Source organism: Scylla paramamosain, chromosome 1 (genome assembly GCF_035594125.1).
Source record: "Scylla paramamosain isolate STU-SP2022 chromosome 1, ASM3559412v1, whole genome shotgun sequence".
Lineage (NCBI taxonomy): Eukaryota > Metazoa > Arthropoda > Malacostraca > Decapoda > Portunidae > Scylla > Scylla paramamosain.
Genome location: NC_087151.1, coordinates 22,468,261 through 22,482,223, shown reverse-complemented (window position 1 = coordinate 22,482,223; position 13,963 = coordinate 22,468,261).

Below are 13,963 nucleotides of genomic sequence, written 5' to 3'. Positions count from 1 at the left end.
ATTTTTCTACGTAACAAGCTCAAAAACTCAGATTATTAATATTTTTGTAATAGTTCGTATTTCCTTATAAAGGGTGCTTTACAAACGTCTTAGCGTTTTGGCTCAAAAACTACTGACTTTTTTGGTAATGTTGGTTTGTTTTCCCATATAGTTTGCTTTCCATACTTTTTAGCGTTTTGGTTCGTAGCACGCTCATAAATACTCAAAAGACATGTTTTCTCCAAATTTCGTTGCCTTTCCCCATATAGTGCGTTTTGCGTGCATTTTGACGTTTTCGTACCTAAGAATGAGAAATACGCTCAAAATAGACGTTTTTGGTAATGTTCTCTTTCTCCTTATAGAGTGCTATTCATGCATTTTAGCGTTTTTGGTGCCTAAGAAGCTCAAAACACTCAAAATACACGGTAATCCTAATGTCCTTTTCTTTGTATTTTGGTGTTTTTGTACGTAAGTAGTTAAAAACGCACAAAATACTTGTTTTAATTTAGGCTGTTTTCTGATTCCATATATGGTGCTTTCCATGCTGTTTAGCGTTTTGGTGCCTAATACCCAGGAAAACACTCAACAGATACGTTTCTTGTAATGTCTTTTCTTTTCCCCATATAAGGGGATGCATTTCTACATACATTTTTGCATACATTTCTGCGTTTTGGTACCTAATAATGTAAAAAACAATAAAAATACATCGTAATGTTTTTTCCTTTTCTCCATATAGAGTGCTATTAACAGTTTTCGCGTTTTCTTACCTATAATAATAATAATAATATTAATAATAATAATAATAATAATAATAATAATGCATAATTCTGATAATGTCTTTTCATTGCCCTATATGCAGTAGTTTGCATGCTTTTTGGTATTTCTCTACGTAACAAGCTGAAAAACACTCAAAATACACGATTTTGGTAAATTTATTCTATTATTGCACATAAGAGGTGTTTTCATGCGTTTCCTACGAAAGTAGCTAAAAAAAAATGAAAAGAATCGTTTTTGGTAATGATATTTTGCTTTCCCATATAGGGTGTTTTCCATGTTTTTTTTGTTTTTATCATTTTGGTGCCTACCACGCTCATAAACAGTTAAAAGACACTTTTGTGGAAATTTCTTTTCCTTTTCTTATATAAAGTGCTTTACATGCATTTTGGCGTTTTGATACCTAACAATATGAAATGCCCTCAAAATACTCTTTTCTTGTAGCGTTGTTCTTTTTTCTCCGTATAAAGTCCTACTCATGCGTTTTAGCATTTTGTTACCTAAAAAGCCCAAAAATTCATAATACACGTTTCTCGTAATGTCTTTTCGTTTCCCCATGTAGAGTATTTTGCATGCATTATGGCTTTTTCTACGTAACAAGTTTTCCATCCGTTTTAGCGTTCTGGTACATAAGTACCTCAAAAGACTGAAAAAAGTCGTTATTTGTAATGTTGTTTTCTTTTCCCATAGAGGTTCCTTTCCATGCTTTTTATCGATATGATGCTTAGCACACTCGTCAAAGATATATATTTTTTTGAAATCTCGTTTCCTTTCTCCAATTAATGTGCTTTGTATGCATTTTGGTTGTTTGATACCTAAAGATGTGATATTCATTTAAAATACACGTTTTTGTTAATGTTCTGTTTCTCCATATAGAGTGTCATGTGCTCTCGAGTTTTGGTATCTTAAAAAAAAAAACTAATAATAAACGGTTCTCATAATGTCCTTTCGTTTCCCCAAATAGGATACTTTCTACACATTTTTCGCGTTTTTTGTACGTAACATGAGGAAAAACACTCAAAATACTTTTTTTTTTGGTAACGTTATTGTGTTTTCCCATAAGGGATGTTTTCTCTGCGTTTTATCGTTTTGGTACATTAATAGTTCAAAACACTCAAAAGACATGATTTTAGTAATCTTGTTTTCTTTTTCCATATAAAGTGTCTTCCATTTTTTTTTTTTTTTTTTTTTAGCGTTTTGCTGCCTAACACGCTCATGAACACTCGAAAGGCACTTTTCTGGAAATGTTGTTTCTTTTCGCCATATAGAGTGCTTTGCATGCATTTTGGCGTTTTGGTACCTAAATCATGTGAAATACACTAAAATAAAAGTTTTAGTAATGTTCAGTTTCTCCATTTAGAGTGCTATTCATGTTTTATCACGTTTTGCTACATAAGAAGGTAAAAAACACTCATAATAAACGTTTTTCATAATATTCATTCCTTTCCTCATATAGTGTACTTTCCATGTATTTTGGCGTTTTTGTACATAACAAGCTCAAAACACTCAAATTTTTTTTTATTTTGGTAATATTATTCTGTTTTTTCTTACAGGGTGTTTTGCATGCGTTTTAGCGTTTTGGTACGTAAGAAGCCGAAAAAGATAAGTTTTTGGTAAAGTTCTTTTCTATTCCCATATTGGGTGCTTTCCATACTTTTTGTTTTTTCTTAGAGTTTTGGAGCTTAACATGCACAAAAATACTCAAAATATATTTCTAGTAATGTCATTTCATTTCTTCATATAATTGACTTTGCAAGCATTTTTGCGTTTTTTGGTACCTAAAAAAGAAAAACACTTGAAATTCAAGTTTTTGATTATGTTCTTTTCTCGATATAGGGTGTTACTGATGCAGTTTCGCGTTTTGGTACCTAAGAAGCTCAAAACTCTCATATCTGAAATGTCTCTTATCTGAATGTCTTTTGTTTCTCCATAAAGGGTTATTTGAGTTTTAGCGTTTTGATACCTACGGTGGCGCTGCTCGACGGCTGCCCCGGCGATGGAGCTCCCGACTTTTTACCTCTTTTTTTCAACATTTTTGGCAAGTCTGCACTCTTGGAGCTGTTCTACGGTAACCATGAATGCCTCTAGAGCAACTCTGAAACCGTGAATCCGGAAAATACACGTGCTGTGTGGTGTAATTCTGTGTGTTATGATGGTGACTGCAGCCTCGAACGTAAACATGCAGTACGACAGTGCTTCCCTGCTCGACTTGCGACCCTACCTGGACTCACCTCTACCTGCTGAGTTTATTGGTGACGTAAGAAGACTACAAGAACTACAGGCAAGTCACAATGAAAAGAAATACTCTGAAAATGCAACGACAAGAAAGCACCGCAAGGGGAGAAGAGGGCGGCGCAGCGGTGTACGAGTGAGAATTAGGAGACGTGGCATGAGAACCCCACTGCCAGCCATCACTTTTAGTAATATACGCTCAATTAAAAATAAAATGGATGAGTTGTGCACCAACTGTAAGTTTATCCGAGAATATAGAGACAGTGCAGTAATCGCCCTCACGGAAACCTGGTTACAAGATCGGGATGCGGATAGCACAGTGACTATTGATGGGTTTGTGTTGGTGCGGTCTGACATGAGAGGTGTTGATAAGAACCGAGGGGGTGGCGTTGCTGCTTATGTAAATGACAGATGGTGTTCACAAATTAAAGTTAAGGAAAGCTACTGTGACAACAACATCGAGTATTTAGCGTTTAGCTGTCGACCCTTTTACCTACCACGTGAACTTAGCAAGATAAATGTAGTACTTGTGTATATACCCCCGGATGCGGATGAATCTATAGCAGCTGATACACTAGAAAACTGTGTTACAAACTGTGAAAACGAAAGCCCGAACAGCGCAATAATTGTTTTAAGTGATTTTAATCATTGCGATTTTCAAGGAAAAGTCCCTACATACTACAAAACAGTGCATTGTTCCACAAGAGACAACGTTACACTAGATAAGATGTATTGTAACATTAATGATGGATACAAAGTTTTTAAACGACCTAACATTGGAAATGGAGACCATAACATGCTATATTGTGTTCCTACATATAAACAGCTACTGAAAAGAGTTAAACCGAAAGAAATTGAAATTAGAAAATGGGATGATAATAACAGGCAACAACTACAAGCGTGTTTTGAGTGTACAGACTGGTCTGCTCTGATAGAAAACGGAATTGACATCAACACCAACTTAGATATTTTCGATGGTTATTTCCACTTCTGCTTTGATATGATCGTACCTACCAAGAAAATAAAGATATACCCAAACATTAAACCATGGATTAATACAGAGCTAAAATCTATACTAAATGAAAAACACAGACTCGAGCGTAATAGAAGTGATGCTGAAAGAAGAATATTGCAAAGAAACATAGATAAGAAAATATCTGATTCTAAAAGAATATACAAAGAAAAAGTTGAAGGATTGTTTAAGACAAATAGAGTATAAGACGCTTGGAAGGGACTTAAAACCCTGTGTGGGCACAAGAAGAAACAGAGTGTGCCTGAACCAGAAAATATCAACACATATGTAAACGAAATGAACGCGTTCTTTGCGAGATTTGAAAGCCATGATTTCAGTGATGCGTGTAATGAGGTAATGACAAAAATTCAATCTCATAATGATGATAGAATAATAATTAGGCAAGAAGACGTGCAGAAGTCCCTGCAGAATATACGGGCAGGTAAAGCTACAGGGCCAGACGGAATGCCTGCTATGGTACTTAAACATTGTGCAAAACAACTGACACCCGTACTGACAACATTATTTCAGGATTCAGTAGATCAGGGAGTGGTACCTTATAAATGGAAGGAATATGGAGTAAAACCTATTGCAAAAATTAACTGTCCAAAAGATCCCAAAGATTTTAGACCTGTAGTATTAACATCTAATATTATGAAATGTTTAGAAAGTGTATTGAAAAATTACATCTGTGAAAAAACTAATAATATAAAAGACCCTATGCAGTTTGCTTATTGTAATAATAGGAGTGTACAGGATGCGACACTTACATTATTGAATGATGTTAACAAACATTTAGATAAGCCCAAATCACAAATTAAAGCACTGTTTATTGATTTTAGTTCAGCATTTAATACAATGCAACCTCATATTCTGCTCAATAAAATGCTAGAAATGGGTGTAAATAGAAATATCTTAAAATGGATTTTTAGCTTTTTATCCCAGAGACCCCAGTATACCAATGTAAACAATGTTAAGTCTGATGTGATATTAACTAACACAGGAGCCCCACAAGGTTGTGTGTTGTTCCCTGTTCTTTTCACCTTGTACACAGATGATTGTAGAAGTGGAATTGATGACTGTACTATTGTGAAATATGCTGATGATAGTTATCTTAGGAAAAATTGTAAATGATAATTATGAAGGCTATTTAACTCAGGTTAAAAAATTTGTTGATTGGAGTAAACAAATTTTTTTGGAGCTCAATGTAAAGAAAACTAAGGAGATGATATTTGATTTCAGAACTAAAAACAAACATGTACCAGACCTATTAACAATTAGAGAAGAAAACGTAGAAAGAGTAAACCAGTATAAGTATCTGGGCTTTATGATCGATGACCAGTTGAAGGGCAGTGTCAATACAGATATGGTGTCAAGGAAATGTAACCAAAGGCTACATTTTGTACGTATTTTGCGCAACTTACATGTAGATAAAGTGATCATTAGCCTATTCTACAAATCATTGTTGGAACCAGTCCTAAACTTTTCGATCACTGCCTGTTATGGAAAGCTTACCTGTAAAGAGAAAAATAAGCTTGGAAGGATTGTTAAGAAGGCAGGAAAATTAGGTGCATAGACCATATCATTAGATAAGCTCTATCAGACAGGTACAATGAAACAAGTGGACAGGATAATGAAAGATATCACTCATCCGCTACATAACTGTTACACATATCTAAAATCTGGTAGAAGGTTGGCTCTGCCCATGCAGCGTACTGACAGATATAGGAAGTCATTTGTACCTAAATGCATTCACCTTTTCAATCATCTATCATCACTATAATTTTAAGATTTAAGTATTCATGGTTACTGTATGTGATGGTTCATGATGAGGGCAGAAATATCCCAATATTGCATGTATACGATAGCCCATGTAATGACTCCTTTCTTAATGTTTTATTGTTTTATTGTTTTACTGATTTTATTTACTTTTTAATGTTATGTATAAGCAACTACTAGGGAGCTCTTAAGCCAAAATGAATTTCATTTGTATTACATTTTGTATTACAACTTAACGAATAAATTATCTTATCTTATCTTATCTTATCTTAAATAGTTCAAAAACACATACAAAAAAAAAAAAAAAAGGTTTTTGTCAATGGTGTTTCGTTTCTCCATATAGAGTGCTATTAACGCCTTTTCGCCTTTTTGTACCTAAGAAGTAAAAAAAAAAAATGCGCATAATTCGCTTCTCTTAATGTCTTTTACTTTCCCATATAGGGTACTTTCTATGGATTTTGGGCTTGTACTTGGGGAAACAGAACAACATTTTTGAAAAATGTGTGCTTTAAGTATTTTCAGTTTGTTAGGTACAACAACAAAAAATAAAATAAAATAAAATAAATAAATAAATAAATTTCCAAAAGCATGAGTTTTAATTGTTTTTCAGCTTGTTAGGTACGAAATTGCCAAATACATGCAAATTAGCATATATATAATGAAACGATAAAATCACAAACGTGTGTGTGTTTTTTTTTTAAATGTTCTAAGGTATCAAAAAAGTTATGTTCCGGAGGAACATAACTTTATCAAAAACGTGTGTACTTAGTGTTTTTAAGTTCATTAGGTGCAAAAACGCCTAAACATATGCAATGTAGCACATATGAGGAAACTAAACGATATTACCACAAACGTATCTTGTGAGTGTTTTTTTAAGATTCTTCGGTGCTGAAACGCTAAAACTTATGAATATTCCTCTATATTGGGGGAACAAAAAAAGCATCATTACAAAAATGTGTATTATGAGTGTGATTCACCATGTTACGTACCAAAACGCCAAAATGCAGAGAAAGAACCCTTTCTGGAGAAAAAAAAAAAAAAAAAAATCAGCAAATAATATTAAAAAAAAATGTGTTTTAAGTGTTTTTGTTAGATATCAAAATGCCAAAACCTATGCAAAGGTTCCAGTATAGGGAAACGAAACGAAATAATCACAAACAAAAGCTATCAGGACACTAAAACACAAAAATAGTACTCTATATTCAGAAACAGAACAACATTAAGAAAAGCGTTATGAATTATGAATCTTATTCACTATGATAGGTGCAAAAACTTTAAAATGCTTACCTGTATACATATATACCTATATACCTATATTAAGAAACGCATCTATATTACTAAAAACCTGCATTATGACTGTTTTTTTTTTTTATTTAGTTAGATACCTTAAGATATCTTAAGATATCTTATTAGAAAATAAAACAACTGCCAAAAACATGTTTTTTTTAAGGTTTTGCGTATCAAAACGCTAAAGTTCATGAAAAACATCCCTTAAGGAGAAACAGAACAATCTCACAAATAAAGTGTTTTTTGAGTGTTTTTTTTTTTTTTTTTGAGCTTACGTACCAAAACTCTAAATTGCATGCAAAACTCTCTGTCCGGAGGAACATAACAACATTACCAATAATGTGTGTTTTAAGTGTTTTTTTTTTTTTTCAGTTCATTATATACCAAAACGCTTAGACATTTACAAATCGGCCATTATGGGGAAACTAAGCGATATTTCCACACACGTGTCTTATGAGAGTTTTTTTTTACGGTTTTTAGGTGATGAGACGCTAACACAAATAAATATTAATCTATACTGAGAAAGAAAACGTTATTACTAAAAGTGTGTCATATGAGGCTCATTCACCATATTAAATACAAAAACGCTAAAAATGTATACAAAGAACTTTTCTGGAGAAACAGAACATTTCCAAAAAAAAGTAAGTTTCTTTTTATGCATTTCATCGTTTTTGTACCTAACGTACAATAATAAGACTCATGATACACGTTTTTTTTTTTTTTCATATAGTTGTTTTGTTTGTCAGTGTAGAGTATTATTCACGTGTTTTAGAGTTCTGATATCTAACAAAATCGAAAACAGTCATAATACACGGTTGTGATTATATCTTTTGGTATCCCTATATTGGATACTTAGCATGTTTTTTGGCCTGTTAGTACTTATAAACTTGAAAAAAATAAATAAGTAAAACAAACGTTTTTTTGTACCTAATATATATATATATATATATACTCGTATATATATATATATATATATATATATATATATATATATATATATATATATATATATATATATATATATATATATATATATATATATATATATATATATATATATATATATATATATATATATATATATATATATATATATATATATATATATATATATATATATATATATATATATATATATATATATATATATATATATATATATATATATATATATATATATATATATATATATATATATATATATATATATATATATATATATATATATATATATATATATATATATATATATATATATATATATATATATATATATATATATATATATATATATATATATATATATTTTTTTTTTTTAGGTACCAAAACTCTAAAACGTATGAATAACACACCATCTGAAGAAATAGAACTTTACAAAAAAAAACGTTTATTTTGATTTTTTTTTTTTTTTTTTTTTTTTACTACGTTAGGTACTAAAACGCCAAAATGCATGCTGTTTATTGTGAAACGATATGACATGTGTCGTTTGAATTTTTTTTGAGCGTGTTAGACACCAGAACATTAAAAAAGCATGGAAACCACCCTATATGGTAACAAAACATTACCAAAAACGTTTCTTTGGAGTGTTTAGACCTTCTTACGTACCAAAATACTAAAACGCATGCAAAACATTCTAATGGAGAAACAGAATAACATTTCCAAAAATGTGTACTTTGAGTATTTTTAACTTCTTAGGAACACAAACGTCCAAATGCATGAAAAATACCCTCTATGATGAAAGAAAACGATATTATCAGAAACGTGCTTTATGAGTGCTTCTTTTTAGATTCTTAGATACCAAAATGTTAAAACGCATGAATATCATTTAATATAGAGAAACAGAACATTACGAAAAACGTGCATTTTGAGAGTATTTCACATTGTCAGTAATCAAAACTCCAAAATGCATCAAAAGCTCTCTATATGAGGTAATGAAAACCAGAAACGTGTCTTTTGAGTGTTTTTGAAAATATTAGGCACAAAAACGTTACAAAGCATGGAAAGCACCCTATATGGGAATAGAAATCAAGAATAACAAAAACGTAGCTTATATGTTTTTAAGCTTCTTCCATACCAAAATACTGAAACGCATCCTTTATGGTCAAACGGAATAACATTACCGAAATCGTGAATTGAGTTTTTTTTTTTTTTACTACTTACATAGAAAAAACGTCTATATTGGGAAACGAAATGATATTAGCAGAAACGTGTATAATGAGTATTTCTGAGCTTAGGTACCAAAACACTAAAACGTGTGAAAAACAAACTATAGGGAGACACAGAACTTTACAAAAATCGTGCGTTTCGGGTGTTTTTCACTTTTTTAATTAACAAAACGCGAAACTGCATACAAAGCAACTGATCTGAAGAAACACGAAAAAAAAAGTTTCCAAAAACTTGTATTGTAAGTGTGTTTGAGCTCGTTAGGTACTAAAACGTCAAAATGCATGTAAACCACTCTATATGGGTAAAGGAAAAGACATTACGAGAGACGTGCATAATGAGTTTTCTAAGCTTCTTTGGTAGCCAAACACAAAAACGCTTGAATATTATTCTATATATAAAAGCAGAACAACATTACAAAAAAGGTATATTTTGAGTGTTTTTTTTTCTCATTGTTAAGTACCAAAACGTTAAAAAGCATGCGAAGCATTCTATACAGGTAAACAATGCGGCATTACCAAAAAACGTGTCTTTTCAGTGTTTTTGAGCTTGTTACGTATAAAAAAGCCAATATGCATGCAAACAACCCTATATACAAAATAAACCGATATTATAAGAAACGTGTATTATAAGTGTTTCTTAGCTTCTTTGGTACCAAAACGCTAAAACAGAACAAAATTACCAGGTACCAAAACACCAAATGCATGCAAAGTACCCTATAAACGGAAAGAAAAGACATTACGAGAAGCGTGTATTATGAGTGCTTTTGAACTTTTTAGGTACGAAATCTGTAAAACGCGTGAATAGCACTTTATATGGAGAAACACATCATCATCAAAAACATTTATTTTCATTTTTTTTTTTTTTCAAATTGTTAGATACCAAAACACCAAAATCCATGCAATGCACTATATTGAGGAAACGAAATGACATTACCAGAAAAGTGTCTTTTGAGTATCTTTGAGTGTGTTAAGTACGAAAATGCTTAAAAATATGTAAAGCACCCTGCATTAAAATGGAAAACATAACCAAAAACGTGTTTTTTGAATTTTTTTTTTTTTTTTAGCTTATTCCGTATCGCAACACTAAATGCATGCAAAAGTTCCTTTATGAGGAAACACAATAACATCAGTAAAAATGCATGTTTCCAGTATTTTTGAGCTTATTAGGTAGGGAGACATCAAAATACGTGGATACTGCTCTATATGATGAAATAAATGATATTATCAGGAACGTGTTTGTATGTTTTTGAGATTCTTAGGCACCAAGAGTAAAAAACGCGTAAATAATATTATATATGGAAAAACAGAACACCTTTACCAAAAAACATGCATTTTGAGTTTTTTTTTTTTTATTGTTTTGACAATGTTAAGAATCAAAACGTCAAAATCCAGCACTGTATATGGGGAAGCGAAACGACATTACCAGAGACGTGTCTTTTTAGTGTTTTTTTTTTTTTTTTTTTTTTAGTGTGTTAGGCAGCAAACACTAAAATCCATGGAAAGCCACCTATATTGGAATACAAAACAATATTTCCAAAAAAGTTTCTTTTAATTGATGAGAAGCTTCTTTCGTATCAAAAAGCTAAAACGCATGTTAAAAAACACTTTATAGAAAAACAGAATAACATTACCAAAAATGATCATTTTTAGTGTTTTTGAGCTTATTAGGTACAGAAGCGACAAAATGCATGCATAGTACCGTATATGGTGAAAAGAACGTAATTACCAGACGCGTGTATTATGAGTGTCATTGACACTCATAATACATAATAAAAGGCATGAAGAGCAATCTACATATAGATTGCACAAAAATGCGAAAATACATAGAAAACACCATATATTCTAATGCAAAAGAACATTACGAAAATTAAAATTTGAGTGTTATGTGTTTATGGACTTCCTACGTAGTAAAATGCTAAAAAGCATGTAAAACACCGCTCATACATACCAAAACAATAAAATGCGTGTAAACCACTCCATATGGAGAAAAAACATTGCCAAAGACTTGTGTTTTAAGTGTTTTTCACATTGCTCAGTAACAACACATCAAAATGCATACAAAGAATGTGGTTTGAATAAAATGAACAAAGTTACATAAAATTTCTCTTGTGAGTGTGTTTGAGCACATTAGATACTAAAACGACAAAATGCACGCAAACAACCTTATATGAGGAAACGAAGGGACATTATGAGAAACGTGTATAACGAGTGTTTTTTTTTTTTTTAGCTTCTTAGGTACCAAAAAGTTACAACACATGAATAGCTCTCTATATCGAGAAAAAGAATACCACCAAAAACATTTTTTGTATGTGTGTGTGTTTTTTTAGTGGTATCAAAATGCCAAAATGCTTGTAAGGCCTCCTATATGGGGAAACGAAAAGACATTACCACAAATGTGTCTTTTACGTGTTTAAGAGCGAGGTAGGCAACACGATAAAAAGTAGGTAGGGTAAACTCTTTGGAAAAAAAAAAAACAGGGTTACCAAAAACGTCTCCTTTTAGTGTTTTCAAAAATGTATGCAAAAAAAAAAAAAAATCTCGATGGAGAAACAGTATAACTTCACTATCAAATCGCCAAAATGCTTGTAAATCCTTCTATATGGGGAAACGAAAAGACATTACCACAAACGTGTCTTTTACGTGTTTAAGAGCGAGCTAGGCAACAACACGATAAAAAGCATGGAGAGTACACTCTTTGAGAATACAAAACAGTATTACAAAAAAACGTCTCTTTTTAGTGTTTTAAAAAATGTACACAAAATAAAAAAAAATAAAATAAATAAAAACTCTATGGAGAAACAGTATAACTTCAGAAGAAGCGTGTATTTTGAGTATTTTTGAGCTAGTTACGTACAAAAACGCCAAAATGAATGCAAGTAACCCTATATGGGAAAACGAAAAAAAAAAAAAACACTAGAAACGTGTATTATGAGTTTTTTTTTTTTTTTTAGCTCCTTAAGTGCTATATTGCTAAAACATATTAATGTACTTCATATCGAGAAACACAAGAACATTAACAAAAACGTGTATTTTGAGTGTTTTTCACATTTTTATGTATCAATACACAAAAAAGCATGCAAAGTTCCCTATATGGATAAAGGAAAGAACATTACCAGAAACGTGTCTTCTGACTGTTTTACAGTGTTGTAGCCATCAAAATCCTAAAAAAAAAAAAAAAAAATGGAAATTGCCGCATATGGGAATACAAAACATTACGAGAAAAGTGTCTTTTGAGTGTTTTTGAACTTATTACTTACCAAAACACTAAAACTGATGCAAAACATCCTTTTTAGAGAAAATAGAATAACATTACCAAAAACAAGCATATTTAGTGTTTTTGAGCTTTCTACGTACAAGACCGCCAAAATGCCTGCAAAGTACCCTGAATGGGGAAATGAGAAAACATTACAAGAAACATGTATTATGAGTATTTTTGGGCATCTTAGTAACCGAAACCCTAAAACGTATAAATAGCACTCTTATATGGAGCAAAAAAACATCACCAATAGCGTGTATTTTGAAATTGTTTTATATTGTTTGGTAATATAACGCAAAAATGCATGAAAAAGCAACCTATATGGGGAAAAATATATATATTTCCAGAAACGTTTTTTTTCAGTGATTATGAGTGTGTTGGGCAGCAAAAACGCTAAAAAGCATCAAAACCATCCTATATGGGGAAAGAAAACTAAAAACTACTTACTAACTACTAACTAAAAACGTGTCTTTTAAGTATTTTTCAGCTACTTACGAACCAAAACACTAAAACGCAGGCAAAAAAAAAAAAAAAACTTTTATGGAGAAACAATAATAATTACAAAAAATAAACATTTTTAGACGTTTTAAGCTTTTTAGAAACTAAAACTCAAAAACTCTGTATGGAGAATCAGAACAACATTAACAAAAACGTGTATTTTTTAGTGTATCTCATATTGTTAGGAAAGAAAAAGCCAAAATCACTGAAAAGCACCCTATATGGAGTAAGGAAACGAGGTTTACAAAAAAAAAAAAAAAACTTCTTTTGTGTGTTTATGAGCGTGCTGGCACCAAATCGCTGAAAAAAACATGGAAAGCAATGTGCATGAAAAAAGAAAACATTTGTCAAAATTGTTTCGTTTTTTTAATGTTTTTGAGCTACTTACGGAAAAACGTAAAAACGCGTGCAAAACACCCTTAATGCAAAAATGGAATAAAATAACGAAAAACAAGGTTTCGAGGGTTTTTGTGCTTGTTACGTAAAAAAAAAAAAAAAAGACAAAATGCACGGAAATTACCAACTATGGGGAAACGAAAAGATATTAGTTGAAATATGTATTATAATTGTTTTTGAGCTTCATAGGTACCAAAACGATAACGATCAAAACTCTATATGGAGAAGCAGAATAACATTACCAAAAAATTTTTTTTGATCTTAGTTACTAAAACGCTAAAACGCATGAATCTCTATATAGAGAAACAAAAGACCATTACCAAAAAACGTAAACTTTGAGTGTATTTCACATTGTCAAGTACCAAAAAACTAAAATGCATGCAAAGCACCCCATATGAGGAAAGGGAACGGAATTTCTAAAAACGTGTATTTTAAGTTTTAATAAGCGTGCTAGGCATCTAAACGTTGTAAAAATAAATAAACAAATAAATAAATAAATGGAAAACACCCCATATGGGAAAACAAAAGAATATTCTAACCTACTTATGTACCAAAACGCTGTAAAGCATGCAAAACTTTTTATGG